Source organism: Eptatretus burgeri, chromosome 3 (assembly GCF_056783735.1).
Source record: "Eptatretus burgeri isolate ZD-2024b chromosome 3, Ebu_testis_v1, whole genome shotgun sequence".
NCBI classification, from domain to species: domain Eukaryota; kingdom Metazoa; phylum Chordata; class Myxini; order Myxiniformes; family Myxinidae; genus Eptatretus; species Eptatretus burgeri.
Genome location: NC_140963.1, coordinates 139,259,527 through 139,278,918, shown reverse-complemented (window position 1 = coordinate 139,278,918; position 19,392 = coordinate 139,259,527). Strand labels below are relative to the sequence as shown.

At 43.2% G+C, this 19,392-nt stretch overlaps 1 protein-coding gene across 1 annotated transcript in view; it reads left to right on the top strand.

Moving 5' to 3' along the window:
• The first annotated feature begins 17,907 nt into the window (after nucleotides 1–17,907).
• The window catches only part of PHLDB1 (pleckstrin homology like domain family B member 1), a 137,595-nt gene continuing 136,110 nt past the window's right edge, over nucleotides 17,908–19,392 (top strand). Inside the window, exon 1 of the mRNA XM_085875868.1 lies at nucleotides 17,908–17,994. The gene's annotated coding sequence lies outside the window, so the exon portion shown is untranslated. The remainder of the gene's footprint in view (nucleotides 17,995–19,392) is intronic.

The window sequence follows — 19,392 nt, the reverse complement described above, 5'->3', positions numbered from 1 at the left end:
TTTTTATTGCAAATGTGTCAATTAATGTGTCAAATAAAACGATTGTTTCCATTGTTCTGGGTTGCTGGGCAACGCTGAGAGGCAGAGCTTATGGTTGTAAGTGAAAGACAGAGGTTAAGTGGTGGAACTGGAACTTCATTCTAAACTGAAGTAGAAAACAAACATTGATTGTTATATTCTTGTCACGGTTCCCACTTTGCATGTCATTAACAACATTAAACCGATTCGACTTTGACTCTCAGGGAGTAGTGCTCCTGTTGTTAATGTTTGAAATGGTCTTCCTGGAAAGCAGTGGCAGCAGAAACAGTAGATGGGATAAAATTTGAATTAGGTTGATACATGGAAGCATTATTGGAGATAGACTGGGGGTACATAGACATTGGCAGGAATCGTAGGGAGCTCAGGTATGGTTGGGTGATTGTATACCTGTGTCAAGCTGCGATATGTTGGTGAGAGGGTCTCATCACAAGGTGAAGGCGCAGTCTGTGTTTGTTTCTTCCTCACTTTACAGCTTGTTCGCCCCCTCCCAACCCCCCGAAACCCCCACTTCACCCAAATTAAATAATAAAAAATGTAAATAAAACAAGTTTTGAATTTTAAATAATAACATGAGGTGTATTTTTGCCATATGATTTATGTGTGGAGAACACCCTGGTGATGTTTGAGCTTGCCTCACTGTTCTCATCCATACTACTCCAAGCCAACACCACCACCCCCAGTGCATTGAAGTTGTTAAACTGTTGGATTCGGGCTGACAGGATGGCCTAGCCCTCGGCCCAAGAGGTACTTACACTCTCCTCTAAGCTGTCCATCCTGGGTTTGAATCCCAACCCAGCTATAAACTGTCATTCGTCCCTCGGATGGGCGTTAAACTGAAAGTCCCATCTGCCAGCCTTCGTTGGTGCACGTTAAAGATCCCATGGTTTCCTGTGCGAAGAGTAGGAGAGCTATCTCCGGCACCATGGCCAAATTCCACATTCCCACCCTAACCATATGAATAGACTTGTGCTGCATATGAACGAAGAAGAACTGTTCGATTGAATTGATAGGTGCTCTAGATTGGGAAAAGCTCACACACACCTGGGTGGTCTGCATCAGAGAAATGGACAACCTTCAAGGAGCATATGTGTTGGATGCAGAGAAGGTACGTTTCAGTGTAGTGCAAAGGTAGAGGCAGAAAGAGACCCAGGGTGGTTGAGCAGGGAGATTATGCAGCGTCATTACCTACTCTTGTTAAGCAAAAAGTGGGGTTAAGCAATCGGTTTCCTTGTAGTGGGGCAGATATTTGAGAGAATTGGGCTATTTTACGTACAAGCATGGAATTTTGCACGCTGGTAGAGTTATGTCATGCAATTAATTTCAGATATGGAGCCACCTGAAAAGTTACCTCCCCTTACTGCATCCGCCATTTTCTAAGATTGCAGACAAAATTTTATACTATATATATATATAATATATGTGATTCCAGATGGCCAAATAGTCTTTGGTAATGAAATTTTTTGTTGGGTTTTGAATTGTTTTACATCTGGGATATGCAAACTGAGCTATTATTAACATTATGGCCATAAATCTCTGAATTTGTGTTAGATATCTTTGAGTTACATTGTATTTCATGTGACTGTGTGAACAACTAGAGACAGTCTCTGAGAATTTGGTTTGGAATTTTTAATGTTTTTATACATTTAGTATTTAATCAGTTTTCTAATTTATTTTTGTACAGTTGCAGATGTGTGAAGATTAGAAGATATACACATAATGAAGTCTACTAAAAGCCATAAACTGTTCGACCCAATGACTTCTATGAGAGCAAGTAAAGGAAAACCAAAATAAATTGACTGGAATATTTGTGTACTTTGTCAGCAGATATCCCCAGAAATTTTACAATGTCCTGCACAATCCAAAAGACCGAGTGCTGGTCAAGGGTATTCCACATTAGCAAGGAATATCATTAGTTTCAGTGAAATTGGTGAGCTGTCCAACCCCATAGATGGAGGGAACCTCAATGAAGGATCTGGGATAGAGAAGACTCTTGCAGGTCACCAAGCAAAGTGGCATAAATCATGTTACATGAAGTTTAATTGAACAAAACTTGGTAGAGCACAGAAGAGGCATGCATCTTCAGAGCATGAGGGGGAACCGCAGCCATCTTCAAACAAGATGTTCATGCGACGAAGTAGCATCCCGGGTAAAGCTGCGAAGAACCTTTATTTCTTTTCTGTGAGAAACCTTCACGACAAGAACCTCTCCGTGAAGCCTCTACATTTCGTCTCGATAGCCGTGTTCGAAGATGTGCAATAGACCTGCAAGACGAAAAACTTCTTGCGCAATTAGGTGCTGGGGATCTCGTCGCACAAGAGGTGAAATATCATCCAAAGTGTCTTGTTGGTTTGTACAACAGAGCAGCTGAAAAACAGAAAGAAATAACAGAAAAGAGCAAAGATGAAATACGTCATGGTACTGCCCTTGCTGAACTTATAACATACATTGAAGAAGCACAGATGGAGGAAGAAGTGGCACCAGTATTCAAGCTTGCGGATCTAATCAAACTCTAGAGCAGAAGATTAGAACAACTGGGACTACCAAATGAAGGTCGACCTCACAGTACGAAATTGAAAAACCGGATTCTCTCCCATTTTCCATACATGACAGCTCACAGGCAAGGGAGGGATATTTTGCTGGCGTACGATGAGGACATTGGGTCTGCCCTGCGGAAAACCTGTGAAATTGAAGATTATGACAAAGAAGCAATATGCTTGTCTAGAGCTGCGAAAATCGTCAGAAGAGATATGAATGACCGACAATTATTACTGTCCTTAGTAGCTATTATCCATGGTGGTTCCAACATAGCGTCGCAGTCTCCGAATGGGGTGAATCAGGAAACACTGAGCACGGCACAACTACTGATGTTCAATTCAGCTCGATAAAAGTGAGAAAGGAACATTAATGTCGACCACAGTAAGATCAGAGAGCCACCACTTCCTATATAGTATATACGTTGGATTAACAGTACATGCGAGAACACGCAAGAGAGACTTAATTGACACCTAATTTGACCTTGGTCTATCCATTTCTTACACTCGAGTAATGTAAATATCAACAACAATGGGAAATGTTGTTTGTGCCCAATACCACAGCGAACAAGTAATTTGCCCCCCAAATCTGCACCATGGTCTGTTTACGGTTGCAGCAGTGGATAACATTGACCACAACCCAAGCTCTTCCATGGCAACCGGCTCTTTTCATGGAACTGGAATATCACTGTTTCAATTTCAAACTCCCTCGAATCTTGGTACGACCCGTTCCGATACATTTGAACTGGAATCTTCATCAAAGAAGCTAAATGAACTGCCGGATTCCTACACCAATGTTGGCCCTTTGAATATGTCAAAAGCCGAGTTTACAGTTCCACATGTGGATGGAAAAGTGACAAGTGATCGCCAGAATGTCATTCAAGAGTTGCAAAAGGAAACTCAGTATGTATCACACAAAACATTTCAATTCAGTTTTTGCATGGAATTTTTCATTGGTATTAAGCATGTAGTATCATATCTAATCATTCTAAATCACAATTTTCATACAGGTGGCTCGTGGAGGTTGAAGAGAACTACAGCAATAATGTCAACGATAACACCAATCTGTCATGGGCAGCGTATCATGCAAATCGACAGGAATCAGCTGGAGTCTTACCAGCGATTACAGCACTGTTGCCATTATTTCCAGACGAGTCAAAGTCAGTAGCCATGATATAACACTCAATTGATGTGATTCGACAAGCCGTGATACTTCTCAACAACAACCAGATACCTGTCATCACTCTGGATCAGCCCCTTTATACTCTTGCAAAGCAGATTCAGTGGCGGTGGCCTTCAGAATATGGTGAAGACAAATTTATTGTGTTTTTGGGAGGGTTACACATTGAAATGGCTGCACTGAAACTTATAGGTGAATGGCTGGAGGATTCAGGATGGGTGGAGGCTTTAGTGCAAGCTAAGGATAGCATCCTCAGGGGAAGCAGAATCTTTCCTGAAGGCGTCGCATGTGACGAGAACCAGACATGCGCATCAAGTGACTGCGAGCGCACTGTACCTGTTGATGAAAAGAGCTTACTGTGGCTATGTAGAATTCTGCACTGAAGAGGAGCCTGATTCATTTGAAAAATGGTGCATCTTATACAAGAAAGAGTGTGCTTTTTCAGTTCTGGGACACAACACCACATCTTGAAATGCTTGTTTTTACGTACTTGAGATCTGTCCGAACAGCAAACTTCCCTCTGTATATAGACAGTTTATCAGCACTTGCACCTTGGTTCTTCAGTTTCGATCACATTAACTACGCCAGATGGTTACCGGTACACATTAGAGATATTGCAGGTTTGGAGGAACGTCATCCAGATATAGCTGAGGAATTTAACAATGGTAAATTTACCATTAACAAATCAACCAGGGTGTTTTCATCAATGGCAATCGACCAGGCACACGAGCAAAACAATTCTGTCAAAAGCGAGGGAGGAGCTATCGGTCTGACTCAAAATCCAGATGCACTGAGGTATTGGATGGTTGCTGGCCCAGAAATTGTAAGAGTAACTGCAGAATTTGAGGCTTCCATGGAAAGGCCAAACAAAAGAATAAGCCATGTCACCAAACGTCATGAGCAGAATAAAGCCACACAGGAAACCTTTGTTCGGCAAGTCAGTGATTTATGTAATGTCTTGGAAGAAATGGGAAATCCATTTACAGAGATGAGCCATGATTTAATGACATTAGACACAAGGGATATTGTAGATATCTACAATGCAGAAGATTTAGGACAGAAACAGTATGAAACCTTTACGAAAGACCGACTTATCGAAAGGTCTACTTCAATATCAGAACCAATCAAAAATAACAAATTGTCTCTGTTCAGCCGACCATCTCCCAGAGAAAAATCTAAAGCAAGCGTACAACTGTCATCTCTCAAGAGTGATTGCTCCCTTTTTTCAAGGCTGTATATTGCTTGCAAGTCTAGAGATGGAAACCTAAGTAAGTTCTTTCAACATGAAAATCAGGCATGTCCACCAGCGCTGTCCTTTTTAGGTAAGCTTCGGCACGGAAGAAAGTCTGATCTCATGCAGTGTCTTGAGAAAAGCATTGAAGCTACCTGCGACACACCAAACTTTGATGTTATCATTATTGATGGTACTGCAATGGTGAATATCCCAAAGCCAATTGCAATTACAACATTCAAGGATTATGCCTTGAAGGTATTCATTCCATATTTCGATCGCCACCTCCAAAATGTGAGTCGCTTCGACATCGTATGGGATCAGTACCTGGATAATAGTCTGAAGGCCCAGACAAGGATGAACCGCGGTAAAGGAGTCTGGCACAGGGTTGCTGCACACGTACGTCTACCAGGAAATTGGAAGGAATTCCTAAGAATTGACGAGAATGAGAAAGCTGTTTACGTTCTTAGTCGGATACGTTGCACAACATTCCACGGAGAAAGAAATTATAAGCACCGTTGGGCGCAGTGTCGTCTGCAATAGGGAACGGGATATCAGCTTTCTATCCCCATGTGATCATGAGGGAGCTGATACGAGGATGGTCCTCCACCTCGCAGACGCAGTACGACAGGGCGACAAGCACAGCGCTATACGTACAGTGGATACAGATGTTTCTGTTTTACCTGTGGCTGCAGGGGCTGAACTTTCAATACCCAAGATATGGATTGCGTTTGGAACAGCAAAGTCATTCAGATATATTCCTGTCCATGAAATCATTACGTGCCTTGGACCATTGAAATCTGAAGCACTGCCATTCTTCCATGCCTGCACAGGATGTGATACAGCGTCATCATTGTATACCCGTGGCAAGAGAACTGCATGGGAGACGTGGAGGTTGTGTGAAGAAGTGACAGATACTTTTCTAGCACTCTCAAAAGGACCTGATGACATATCCGATAACCACTTCAAAATGCTTGAAAAGTTTACAATTTACTTGTATGACCGCACAAGCAATGCTGAAACAATTGATGAGGCACACCAGGAACTATTCACAAAGAAAGGGAGAGCTATGGATGCGATTCCTCCCACAAGGGCAGCCCTAGAACAACATGTCAGAAGAGCTATTTACCAGCGTGGATTTTGTTGGGGGAAGTCACTGCATGCCATCATAGATTTACCTTCTCCTGAGAAGTGGGGTTGGTGGGTTCCAGCAAACTGGAAACCCTTTTGGACCAAGTTGCTTGAAGTTAGCACCTCAGCCAGAGAGCTTGTTCGCTGTGGGTGTAGAAAAGGGCGTGTTAGCCGTTGCAAATGTACAGTATAAAGGCAGCTTTGCCATGTACCGCACTATGTGCGTGTAATGGTGTAAAATGTAAATTGTGATGTTTGAAGATGGAACCGTATTTTTGCTGTGAAATCCCCTTTGGTCTATGCTGCAAGCAGGACGTGTTTCGACATGTTTGCTACGAAAATCGGAGTGCATGCAAAGAGCAATTTGGCATTCATAGAACTTGAAGCACGCGTTAATATGTAATAAAGGAATTGTTTCATATTATTGGTTTCTGTTAGTCCAATGTTAAACATCCGAGTGCCACGATTACTGGGTACCCTAATCATATGGTATTGGTCTGTCACAGGATCCCCAGGACCCAGCACCCTGATACAGGGTTAGCCAATTTGAATTCAGTTTATTGTATTTGATTACTTTGTTGCTTTTTTGGAAAGTAATAGTTCATAAATAATTCAAACGTGTACATTGAAATAGCCCAAAATTGGCGCCTATATTTTTCCATTCACGGGTTATTCTGTTCTTTACCCCCAGCAGATGTGGAGAATTAAGTACATGTATAATTACTGTAATTATGTTTCCAAATTGTCTTGGCGGAAGATAAAAAGATTACCTCTGCTATAGCTCAAGTTCTTAATGATTGGATATCTGCCCGTACAGTTTTCAGAAAACGATTACTCTATAAATCATAACTTATTATTTAATAATATACAAAATAACAAAGATAAAGAAATACAACAAAATATGATGATGATATATGACGATATATAGAAGCTTTGTTTCATTGTTTTATTCGTATTTGTAGCCAGATAAATTCACTCAAAACGATTTTTAACATAATTAACAGTGTAAACCTCTGTGTACCTGTCGGCCATATTGGAAAATGGCCACCACAATCACGGGAGGTAACTTTGGAGGTGGCTCCATATCTGAAAATGTTGCTGTGATACTTATCTACGCATGAGCCAAATTTCATGCTTGTACTTGCAAAGGCCTAATTCCATCAAATATTTGCATATTACTCCCTGACTATTGTCTGTTTGTCTGTCTTCAAACATCAGTTTATGATTGAGGGTCAACTTGGTTTCAATTGAATGTAATATTCTGAACACAAATCTGAAAACAAACCTGCAGTTTAGTAGCCCTTTGGCAATGAATTCGTCCCGATTGTGCACCGGCAGAGGAGTGAGATCAATGTTTTTTTCGTCTTTCTGCCTGGCAGTCAAAGAAAATTGAAAATCATTCCAAACAAGACACTTGCTGTTTTTAGACACGTTCAAAAGGACACAAACAATAGGCACAATATCTAATGTGTAACGTGTTAAATAAGGTGGTGCAAAAGACGCTGCATCATCGGCGATCAACTTTTTTTGACAAGTATGTTGATGGCTTCCGTTTGTTTGCCTGTCCGCTCACCTTTAATCGCCTACAGTTCACAATTTTAAACCAATGTTCAGGAAACTTCACCAAATGGTGGAGTTGGTGGTCTGACAGAATTCGATGGATTTTTGAGGTCAAAAGGTCATCATATGCCAAAGGTCAACAACTTTTTCAAATTTCTAACGCCATAAATTTTCATCCGATTGACTTAAAATTTGAAAAGGATTTGCAAATCCGGTCACTGAATTGAACCACCAACTATGTTTGAGGTTACCATCAGCTAAAAGGTCAAAATAGACCAAATTTCTAAAATCCTCAATTTTCATCCAAGTGACTTGAAATTTGAAGAGTATTTGCATATCAGGTGACTGAATTAAACAAAATATTTTTGAGGTCAACATAGGCCAAAAGGTCAACATAGACCAAAAAGTCAACATAGCCCAAAAGGTCAACATAGACCAAATTTCTGAAATTGTAAATTTTATTCTATTGACTTGAAATTTGATGAGCATTTAAATATCAGGTCATTGAATTCAGCCACTTATTATTTTTGAGGTCAACTTAGGCCAAAAGGTCAACAATGACCAAAAGATCAACATGGGCCAAATTTTTAAAAATCCTCAATTTTAATCCAATTAACTTGAAATTTGAAGAGCATTTGCATTACAAATTACTGAATTCAACCACCTATTACTTTTGAGGTCAAAATAGGCCAAATTTCTAAAATTGTCAATTTTCATCCGATTGACTTGAAATTTGAAGAGGATTTGGATATCAGGTCACTGAATTCAACCACCAACTATTTTTGAGGTCTGCATAGGCCAAAGGTCAACAACTTAAGTGTAATTTCTAAAATTCTCAGTTTTCATCCAATTGACTTGAAATTTGAACAGGATTTGCATATCAGGTCAATGAATTCAACCACCAATTATTTTGATGGTCAAAAGGTCAGCATAGGCCTAATTTATAAAATTAAGAGACAGGGCCACAAATTATATATATCATGATATTTCAAAAAGTTGTGGATGAGTTATGACAAAACGAGGTAAATGAGTTGGTTATGTGACAAGAACAAGCAGATTAGTTTTTGGTTAAGGTCAGGATCCAGATTCGGCCTATTAGTGGGAGAGAAAACGTAAACTGTTCAGCCTGGCAGAGGTCTGTGCTCTACCGAGTGCCGTGCTAGTTTTCACATGTCATCGAGTGTCTCAGTTTGTAAATGGGAATTCACATGGAGAATATTTCAACACTTTGGACAAGTTATGACAGAGGCCGGTTTTGCTCTTTGGGTAATTTCTGTGTAATTACATTTGTGGTTTTGTGTCTTCTGCATTGGATTGCAGTGTCGTCATAACTTGACTCAAAACTCTTGACGAATTATGGGGGATTTTAACTTGTGAGGGATAGATTATTGGGTCCAGGAATAGAAAAAGGGCAGAGCAGCCGCGGATTTCCCAGATCGAGTTTCGGATTGCTTCTTCACCCAGTTTGTAGATAAATCCACGAGGGGGGGGGGAGGGGAGTGCAATGTTGGACCTCCTTTTAAATAACGAATCCAATATTGTGGAGGAGGTGGAGGTCAAAGAGCATTTAGGATCAAGTGACCAGAACATTGTGTGTGTTCGCATATTGTTAAGAGTAAGAGCAACTCGAGTAAGGCTATTAGATTTGCAGGAAGGCAAACCTTGAGGGCATGAGGAGAGAGTTGGTTGATGTAGATTGGGAGAGGTTAACAATAGGACAATCTGCATCAGAGAAATGGGAAACTTTCAAGGAGCAAATGTGTAGAGTGCAGAGTAAGTACATTCCAATGTGGTGTAAAACCAGAAACAGAAAGAGGTCAGGGTGGTTGAGTAGTGAGATAAGGAATGCGATTAAGGAGAAGCAGAAGGCATTTATTAGGTTTAAATTAACAGGACTGGAGTGGAGGCACTATCGGAGTAGAGGCAAGTTAAGAAAATAACGAGGCCGGCCAAAAAAATGTACGAGAAGGAAATGGGTAAGAATATTAAGCACTCGCAAAATACCACCCGTCGCTTCGCTGATGGTAATACTAAAGATGGGAGGGGGAAAAAGAGGGAGGAAGAGGGAGAGAGCGGTGGAGAAAAGATGCAGGAAGAGTGAAAAGGAGGAGGGGAAAGGAGAGAGGAAGGAAGGGGAGCAAGTAGGGGTGTGGGAAGGGTAAACAGTGTGAGGTGAGAAGAAGGGAAGGCACACGTGTGGTGGAGCATTAATTACGATTCATACTTTCTCATCAAAATGATTCTACATCGAATAATAGTGAAGATGGAAACAAAATAATGTCTGAAATCAATTTTCTACCAGTCATACGATAAACACGGTCTGGAGACAAACTCCCCTCCAGACATAAATACCACCCAGACGCATCCTGAGACGAACGCCGCTGGCGTGTTTCCATACTTGACCTGACCCAATGAAGATGCGAACTTTGCGCAACTTTACTTCTTGGGTGAAGAAGACGTGCAAACTCAGTAGAAAATGTTTCCTGGGCGGAAGCAACATGTTGTCCATGACCTACAGGAGATGCTGCACAACTGCAATGTCTACATAAACAGCCTCAAGATGGCCATAAACTTCTTGACTGACTCAATCAACAGAGATTACAAGATTGTCATCATTGCAGATTGACGGTCCAGGACTGAGCATGAGAGGTGCTTCAATGCCTCTTAATGCAATGAGGTTGCCTTTCTGATGAGAGATATGGAGCACGGCAAGCATGGTAATATTTTACATCATCGAGAAAGCTTCCTCTTATGAATATGTGAGACCCACAGGTCCTATATCCTCTCCAATACCCACTCTTGTTTCCAAATGGAGAGGATGGCTACACCCTCCAGAGTCAATCAGCTCCTACTTAGTTCAAGGTGCCTACCGTGAAGTTCGACTCTTTTTCGCTTGTGTTTCCACGTAATGGTGACTTCAACATTTTGCTACGCAGCAAATGTCTATTCCGGCAGATTTGTGTTGATATATATGCAAAAGTTGAGGCTGAACGGTTGTGGGGCTCTAAATTGGCATCAAGTGTGTCCAGTATTCCACGATAGTTTTGCATTTTGACATTCCCCCACACCAACATCCAGATAGCCTCCCACAACCCCACCAATTTCCATTCTCACCCCCTAAACTCAGGTTCACCTGGGCAACAAGGTATGTCCCCCACTCCACTTTCTATTCCCACATCATCTCCCCCTCCTCTCACCAACCCCCTCCACATTCCCCCTGATCCCACATACTCAGATTTCCCCAGGCGTAGAACAGGTATTTCAGCTCGTACTATTGCACACTAGCAAATACAACCCGTCGCTTTGCTGATGGGAATATTAGTTGGAGGGAGGGGGGAGGGAGATTAAGAAGAAGGGGAGGGATAGAGGAGGGAGAGAGGCTAGAGGGTAGGGTGAGGGGAGGGAGAGGAGGGAGCGAGAGCAAGGGTGGAGGGGGAGTGAGGAGGGGTGGGTTGTGAGGAAGGAGGAGGGAGTGAGGAGGGTTTTGAGAGCAAGCAGAGGAGCAAGGAGGGTAGGGCAAAGGAAGGCAGCGTGAGGGGAGGGCAGGCGAGGGGAGTGTGAGGGGAGGGCCCATCCAGAGATAACCACAATCCGGAAATAACCACCTTCCAGACACGTATGGACATAACCACTGTCCAGATACGTGCAGAGATGAGATAACCACCATTCGAATATGTGCGGATATAATACCATCTGGACATGTATGGAGATAATGACTGTCCAGACATAACCACTGGCCAGGCATGTATGGAGATAACCGCAGTCCGGAGATAACCACTGTTAGTCCAGACACATATGAAGATAACCACAATGTGAACATAACGACTATCCGGATACGTATATATGTAACCACCATCTGGATAAGTGTGGAGATAACCACCATGTAGATACATGCAGAGATAACCACCACCCAGATATGTACAGAGATAACTACCGGCCGGATAGGTGTGGAGACAACCAGCGTCTGGAGATAACCACCGTCCGGACATGTACGGAAATAACCACCATCTGGACACGTGCAGAGATAACCACCATCCGGATACATGCGGAGATAACCATCAACCGGACACGTGCAGAGATAACAACCGTTCGGACATGTGCGGACATAACCACCATTCAGTTGCTCGTGGCCATAACCACTGTCTGGATACTTGCGGTGATAACCACCATTCAGATGCGCAGAGATAACTACCATCCAGGCATAACCACCATCCATCAGTTAGATTGGCAAGCGATAGCCATCTCCGAACTGTTATTGTAAACAAGGAGAGCAAGTGAAGGCAGTGTGAGGGGAGGGCAGGGGAGAGCAAGTGAAGGCAGTGTGAGGGGAAGGCAAGGAAAGGCATTATGAGTGGTTAGGGTCCGGCTTGACATAACAACCATTCGGACAATGGGTCTACGATGGTGGGGTGGGTGGGGGGAGATGGGGAGGAGAGAGAGGGGTGGATGAGTGAGGAGGTAGGGAGACCGCAGAGGGGTAGGGGAGTGAGGAAGGAGGGGGGAGTGAGGAGGGCTGGTGGAGAGAGGAGGAGTGGGGAAGAGGAGGCAGCATTAATTGAGGGCAAAGAAGTGTGAGGGGAGGGGATGACAGCATGAGGGGAGGGCAAGGGAAGGCAACATGAGGGGAGAGAAAGGGAAGGCAGTGTGAGTGGAGGGCCCATCCGGAAATAACCACCATCCAGACACATTTGGAGATAACCACTGTCCGGGCATAACCACTGTCTAGATAAGTGTGGAGATCACCACTGTTCAGATACCTGCGGAGATAGCCACCATCCGGATATGTGCAGATATAATAGCATCTGGACATATATGGAGATAACTACTGTCCAGACATAACCACTGGCCAGGCATGTATGGAGATAACCACTGTTAGTCCAGACACATGAAGATAACCACTATGTGAACATAACAACTGTCCCGATACGTGCAGATGTAACCACCGTTTGGATAAGTGTGGAGATTACCACCATCTGGATACATGCAGAGATAACCACCATCCAGATATGCGCGGAGATAACCACCATCCGGTTACGTGTGGAGATAAGCATCGACCGGACACATGCAGAGATAATAACCGTTCAGATATGTGTGGACATAACCACCATCCGGACACGTGCAGAGATAACCACCATCCGGACACGTGCAGAGATAACCATCAACCGGACACGTACAGAGATAACAACCGTTCGGATATGTGTGGACATAACCACTATTCGGATGCGTGGAGACATAACCACTGTCTGGATATGTACGGTGATAACCACCATTCGGATGTGCAGACATAAACGACCATCCATCACCTAGATTGGCAAGCGACAGCAATCTCCGAACTGTCACATTAAGCAAGGAGAGCAAGGGAAGGCAGCATGAGGGGAGGGCAAGGAAAGGCATTGTGAGCAGTTGGGGTCCCGCTTGACATAACCACCAACCGGACAATAGGTCTACGATGGTGGGGAAGGGTGAGGGGGATGGGGAGGAGAGAGAGGGGAGGAGAGAGAGGGGTGGATGAGTGAGGAGGTAGGGAGACCGCAAAAGGGTTGGGGAGTGAGGAAGGAAGGGGGAGTAAGGAGGGGCGGGGGAGAGAGGAGTGGGTGAAGAGGAGGCAGCATTAATGGAGGGCAAAGAAGTGTGAGGGGAGGGCCCATCCAGAAATAACCACCATCCAGACACATATGGAGATAACCACTGTCCGGACATAACCACTGTCCAGATAAATGTGGAGATCACCACCGTTCAGATACCTGTGGAGATAACCACCATCCAGATACATGCAGAGATAACCAGCGTCTGGAGATAACCACCGTCCGGACATGCACAGAGATAACCACCATTCGGACACGTGCAGATATAACCACCATCCTGATATGTGTGGAGATAAGCATTGCCCGGACACATGCAGAGATAACAACCGTTCGGATATGTCCGGATATAACCACTGTCTGGATACATGCGGTAATAACTACCCTTCCGATGCACAGAGATAACCACCATCCATCACCGAGATTGGCAAGTGATAGCAATCTCCGAACTGTCATAGTAAACAAGGAGAGCAAGGGGAGAGCAAGGGAAGGTATTGTGAGCGGAGGGTCCAGCCTGACATAACCACCATCCGGACTATGGGTCTACGATGGTGGGGGAGGGGGGGAGATGGGGAGGAGAGAGAGGGGTGGATGAGCGAGGAGGTAGAGAGACCGCAGAGAGGTAGGGGAGTGAGGAAGGAGGGGGTGGTGGAGAGAGGAGGGGTGGTGGAGAGAGGATGAGTGGGGAAGAGGAGGCAGCATTAATGGAGGGCAAAGAAGTGTGAAGGGAGGGGAAGACAGCGTGAGGGGAGAGCAAGGGAACGCAACATGAGGGGAGAGAAAGGGAAGGCAGTGTGAGGGGAGTGCCCATCCAGAAATAATCACCATCCAGACATATATGGAGATAACCACTGTCTGGACATAACCACTGTCCAGATAATTGTGGAGATCACCACAGTTCAGATACCTGCGGAGATAACCACCATCCGGATATGTGCAGATATAATACCATCTGGACATATATGGAGATAACAACTGTTCAGACATAACCACTGGCCAGGCATGTATGGAGATAACCACTGTAAGTCCTTAGTCCAGACACATATGAAGATAACCACCATGTGAACATAACGACTGTCCGGATACATGCAGATGTAACCACCGTCTGGATAAGTGTGGAGATATCCACCATCCGGATACATGCAGAGATAACCACCATCCAGATGTGCGTGGAGATAACTACTATCCGGATAGGTGCAGAGATAACCAGCACCTGGAGATAACCAGTGCCGGGACATGCGTGGAGATTATTACCATCCGGATACGTGCAGAGATAACCATCGATCGGACACGTGCAGAGATAACTGTTCGGATATGTGTGGACATAACCACCATTCGGATGCGTGGATTCATAACCACTGTCTGGATATGTGTGGTGATAACCACCATTCTGATGTGCAGAGATAACCACCATCCAGGCATAACCACCATCCATCGGCTACATTGACAAGCGGGAGCAATCTCCGAATTGTCATAGCAAAGACACACCCTCCCGGAGATTCCTGAAATATCAAATGTCCGAATTTGAGAAGTGAACACTCTTTAGCCGTCGGAACTGCTGCTAAGTTCAAATCTGGAGCTTAAACATTTTTAAACTTGGCTTAGTTTAAGAGAGTCTTGAGGTTATGGCATGTGCAGAAATGAAATAAATCCACGAACGCTGGCATCTCAGGGAATTTAAAAGCATTGTCATGTATCCAGCGATTCGTAGGTATCGATAATATGAGTGAGGAAAGTGAAAAAAACAACTTTGTCGTGAAGAAATCGTTGCTGCTTGTTCCAAGTCAATGCATGGTGAAGCGGGCCAAAAAAGATTGTGACTTCAGACCCCAGCGAGGTAACCGAGGATACGCCTTAAGACCCCAGAGAGGGAGGTGGCCAAGGATGGCGCCTGATAAAGGATTTAATTAAATAAGGCCGTAAATGATCTTGAAAAGGTGTGTTTCAATTAACATTAACCCAAACACCCAATTTTCTGTCATTCACTTCCTTGGAGTTCCCTTGGTATGCATGCAAAGTTTCAGGCTGATAAGTTTCATGGTTTTGGAGATATGGAGGATGGACACACACACACACACACACACACACACACACACACACACACACACACACACACACACACACACACACACACACACACACACACACTAGTATTGATGGGTCAGTGTTCAGCTGCGCTGTCTCCACCACACCACTTTACACCCATTTGACGAACAGCTGGCCTGACTCCACCACAATAAAATCATGTGCCGCCATTGCATGAAGAAGCACAAATCAGTAGGCCTCAGGCCTTAGGCCTGGGTATTAGTCCATAGCCCAGTACAATTGGAATGATCCCAGGTGTATCACCACGATGTATTATATCTGCACATAAGCCGTACGCATGTTTTTGGTTCATGGATGTACAAAGAGTTATTTTAAAATATGAAATAGGTAAAGCCGATAGAAACGAACAAAACACAGTGGGTTAGAAAGGTTCTTCTTCTTCATTTTGTTTTTGTTATTGGCTCGGTGCTTTTAAAGCAAACTTTTTTTTTATCTCTGCTTTGTTGTCCTTGTTGTCTTTTTTGGTTTGCGTGTGTGTGTTGTCCAACAGCCAATCCTTGAGGAGAACCTGCTTCAGAGTGCAAAAGACGTCAGACTGCGGTGAAGATTTTTACGTTGCAACAGAACAATGACCCCAAGCATACAGCTGAAGCAACACTGGAATGGCTTCACAACAAGAATGTGAAAGTCCTTGAGTGGCCCAGCCAAAGCTCAGACTTTAATCCCATTGATAATCTGTGGAAAGACTGGAAGATTGATGTTCACCGAGGCTCCCCATCCAACTTGACAGAGCTTGAGAAAATCTGGAAGGAAGAATGGAAGAAAAATCCCAAAATCCAGATGTTCAAACTTGATGCAGACATACCCAAGAGGACTCTGTCTGCCTTTCTGTCTGTCTGTGAATAGGATATCTCAAAAAGTTGTGGACGGATCCAAATGAAATTTTGTGGACAGCTTGGGTGTCTGACAAGGACGAACTGATTTGATCTTGGTGAAGATCAGAATCTGGATCTGCATAAGAGAATTATTTAATTTTTAAAGTGATTCTTCACCATTGAGAGATGGGACCAAAAACGATATACTGTAGAGCATGATATTTCAAACATGTATTGATTTGGCTCGATATGTTCTCGTGGATCAGGCATTACGAGGTGGAGGTGTGCGCTCTTCCGAGTGCCCTTCTAGTTTAATCTGTTCTTGGTATTGTGCAGGGGTGATGATGGGCCTCGTCCTGCATAAAATTTCCTTCTTTTTCCTTGTTATCACTACCGTTAAATACTCAATCCATTAATCCATGTCGCTTTTTTATTCTTGGGAATAGGACTCCAAACACACCATTGAAGACTCCACTTTTCCTTCTGCACCATCATCTATTTGCTTTCCTTATCAATGGCAACAATGGTGTTTTGAGCGTTGTCTCATGAAGCCCTGCAAGGCATTTTTACAGCCAATCATGAGAAATAAATATTGATAATACCTCTTTATGTGTTCCCAGTGGACGATAAGTATCCCATGGTGTCTCGCAAAAGTATACCCTTGCATGATGGCATATTGGGACAGATTCCAAATTCCTGCTCAAATCGGCTATCGTAAAATGTCAGGCCTAAGCACCATTCAATTCCGGTTCATGAAACACAGGTCAAATCACACAGTCATTGTAGTAGTATTCTTTCAGAGGCCGTACAATATGCATAGGCATGAGTTTAAAAATATATGTTCCCTTCCTCTGAAGGGCGAAAGCTGTTGACTTTACCATCTGGAGATGAGAAGCATAAACATTTCCATTGGAACCAAACTCTATCCAGAGCATTATAAACATATCCATTTGGACCATACTCTGTACAGTGTTGGTGGTGCCAAACAGTCTCCTGGGCTTTTGGGCACAATCCTGGACAGGTCACCACTCCAACATACTCAAATGGCTCAATCATCCCAGCAAGCTGGTACTCATTTTGTCAACCTCAGAAGGATAACAGGCTGAGTCAACCCCACCTGGTATTAATTCAACGGCAGGGAAGGATTTGAACTCAGGAGCCGAGGATCCCAAGCCCACCACCCGAACCATTAAGCCAACACCAGGCATACAAATACATAATGATAAATCTCTCAACACTTTCCCAAATCCAACACTGTATATTAAAGGAGCTCGGTCTCAGCGTGCCTGCGTCTGTCTGTCTGTCTGTCTGTCTCTCTGTCTATCTGTCTGTCTGTCAACGCGGGTGTTTCTAATAGTTATTGAAAAAATATCAGCCCAAAATTAGTTTGCTTGCCTTTTTACATTGGGGACTAATGGAGTAACATTGACCCTCCTTCGGGCTTTTCTTCAAGCATCCTGCTTTGTGCTCCATGGGCTATGTGTGTCCATGTCATTGGTCTACAGATCATACCTGTTAATATGCACTAGACCCAAAATGTAATTCCACGAAAGCAACAGAAACATAACGAGGCTATAATGTACTGTACAATTCCACTGCGAAGAATCCCTTCGGACTGACCATCAGGGATTCAATTATTGACAGAATGACCTTTGGGACATCGATCAATGACCGATTGTGTTGTTGAATTGCAAATCGAACCGTTTTACCTCGACACGTGAAAAGGCCCCATGTGAGGGCTGCGCAGACCCTCCTGCCAACTTTGTGTGCAAATCGGAAGAATTCGACAACTTAAGGCATTCTTCGCGAAACTTCGAAGGTGAGTGATTGAACCTTGTTCAGGCTGTAGTCAGGCGGATATGCGACAAAAATTGAAAGAGATGTTCACTTCTGGAAGGAAGTATGAAAATTTGCATATTTATCGTTTAAAGCATGTAGATTTCAAAAAGGGTCGGAAAACAAGTCCTCACTCGAAGGCTTCCTATATAATACCGACTTTGAAATATACCGCTGAATGTACATATTTGAGTCCATATTGTCATTTTGATGAGTACCATGTCCGTTTTGCAACTATGCTTGCCCAATTTATTGGAGATATTGCACACTTAAATAAAATTTGATGTAAAAACTGCACTTGATGTGTAATTTGTTGGAATAAATAAGTATTTGGTTCTTGTATATGCCTCTATTTAATCCCAATATGCATGTCATGCAGCTTCTTAAAATATTTTCGCTCATAAATGGGAATTCAAGGTAAAAATCACAAAGGATACATTTATATATACATCTGTGCAGTGTCTGTGTTGTCCTGTCCTGTGTTGTCACTGAACTACTCCCTCAAACGTTTGCGAAATTGTACCAAACTTCTGGGATGCAACTACCAATCCCATATGTACTGTACCTCATAAGGGTATTTTCTTTTCAAAAAAATTTTTTTCCACTGAAATCTTCAACTTCAATTGCTTATAACAAGCTCGAATGAGCTAAGATCCTCGTCCTCTTAATGATGACGTCATAAAAACGAATATGACGTCATTGTGATGTGTCAGGTTTGCGATAAATGATCTGTGCTAATGCCCGGCTTGATTCCCACAAACAAAATTCAAACAGCTTGCCTAGTTTCGGAGATAATCTTTAAGGCGATTTCCATTAGTGGCGATATTATGACGTTAACTTTTTTCAAGGAAGAATTTCCAAAATCGGAGATGGTTGCTGCCTGTGCGTGGGCTTTCTGCATATACATGGCAAGTTTCACGAAGATCCGATGAAAACTCTGGGTTGTGAAACAAAAAATGTCAAAAAATAGGAATGACGTCATAAAAATTGATATGAAGTCATAGTGATGTATCATATGTGCGCCCTGTTTGATTCCTGCAAACAGAATTCAAAAAGCTTGCCTAGTTTCGGAGATTAATTTTTAGGCGATTTCCATTAGCGGAGATATTTTGACGTCATAACCTTTTTTCTCAGAGGAATTTTCAAAATCGGAGATGGTTACTGTCTGCACAGGGTATTTTTTACATATATACGCCAAGTTTCAGGAAGTTTCGATGAAAACTGGAGGCTGTGAAACAAAAAAAGTCCACAAGAACAACAACGTGAGTAAGACTTAGAGATCCTCCACGAGAATCTAAAAATGTAATATTGTTATGTTATGTTTCTGGGGTAGATGGAGGAATTTCAAAGGAAAGATAGGATCGTATGGAGTTGCTTGGCC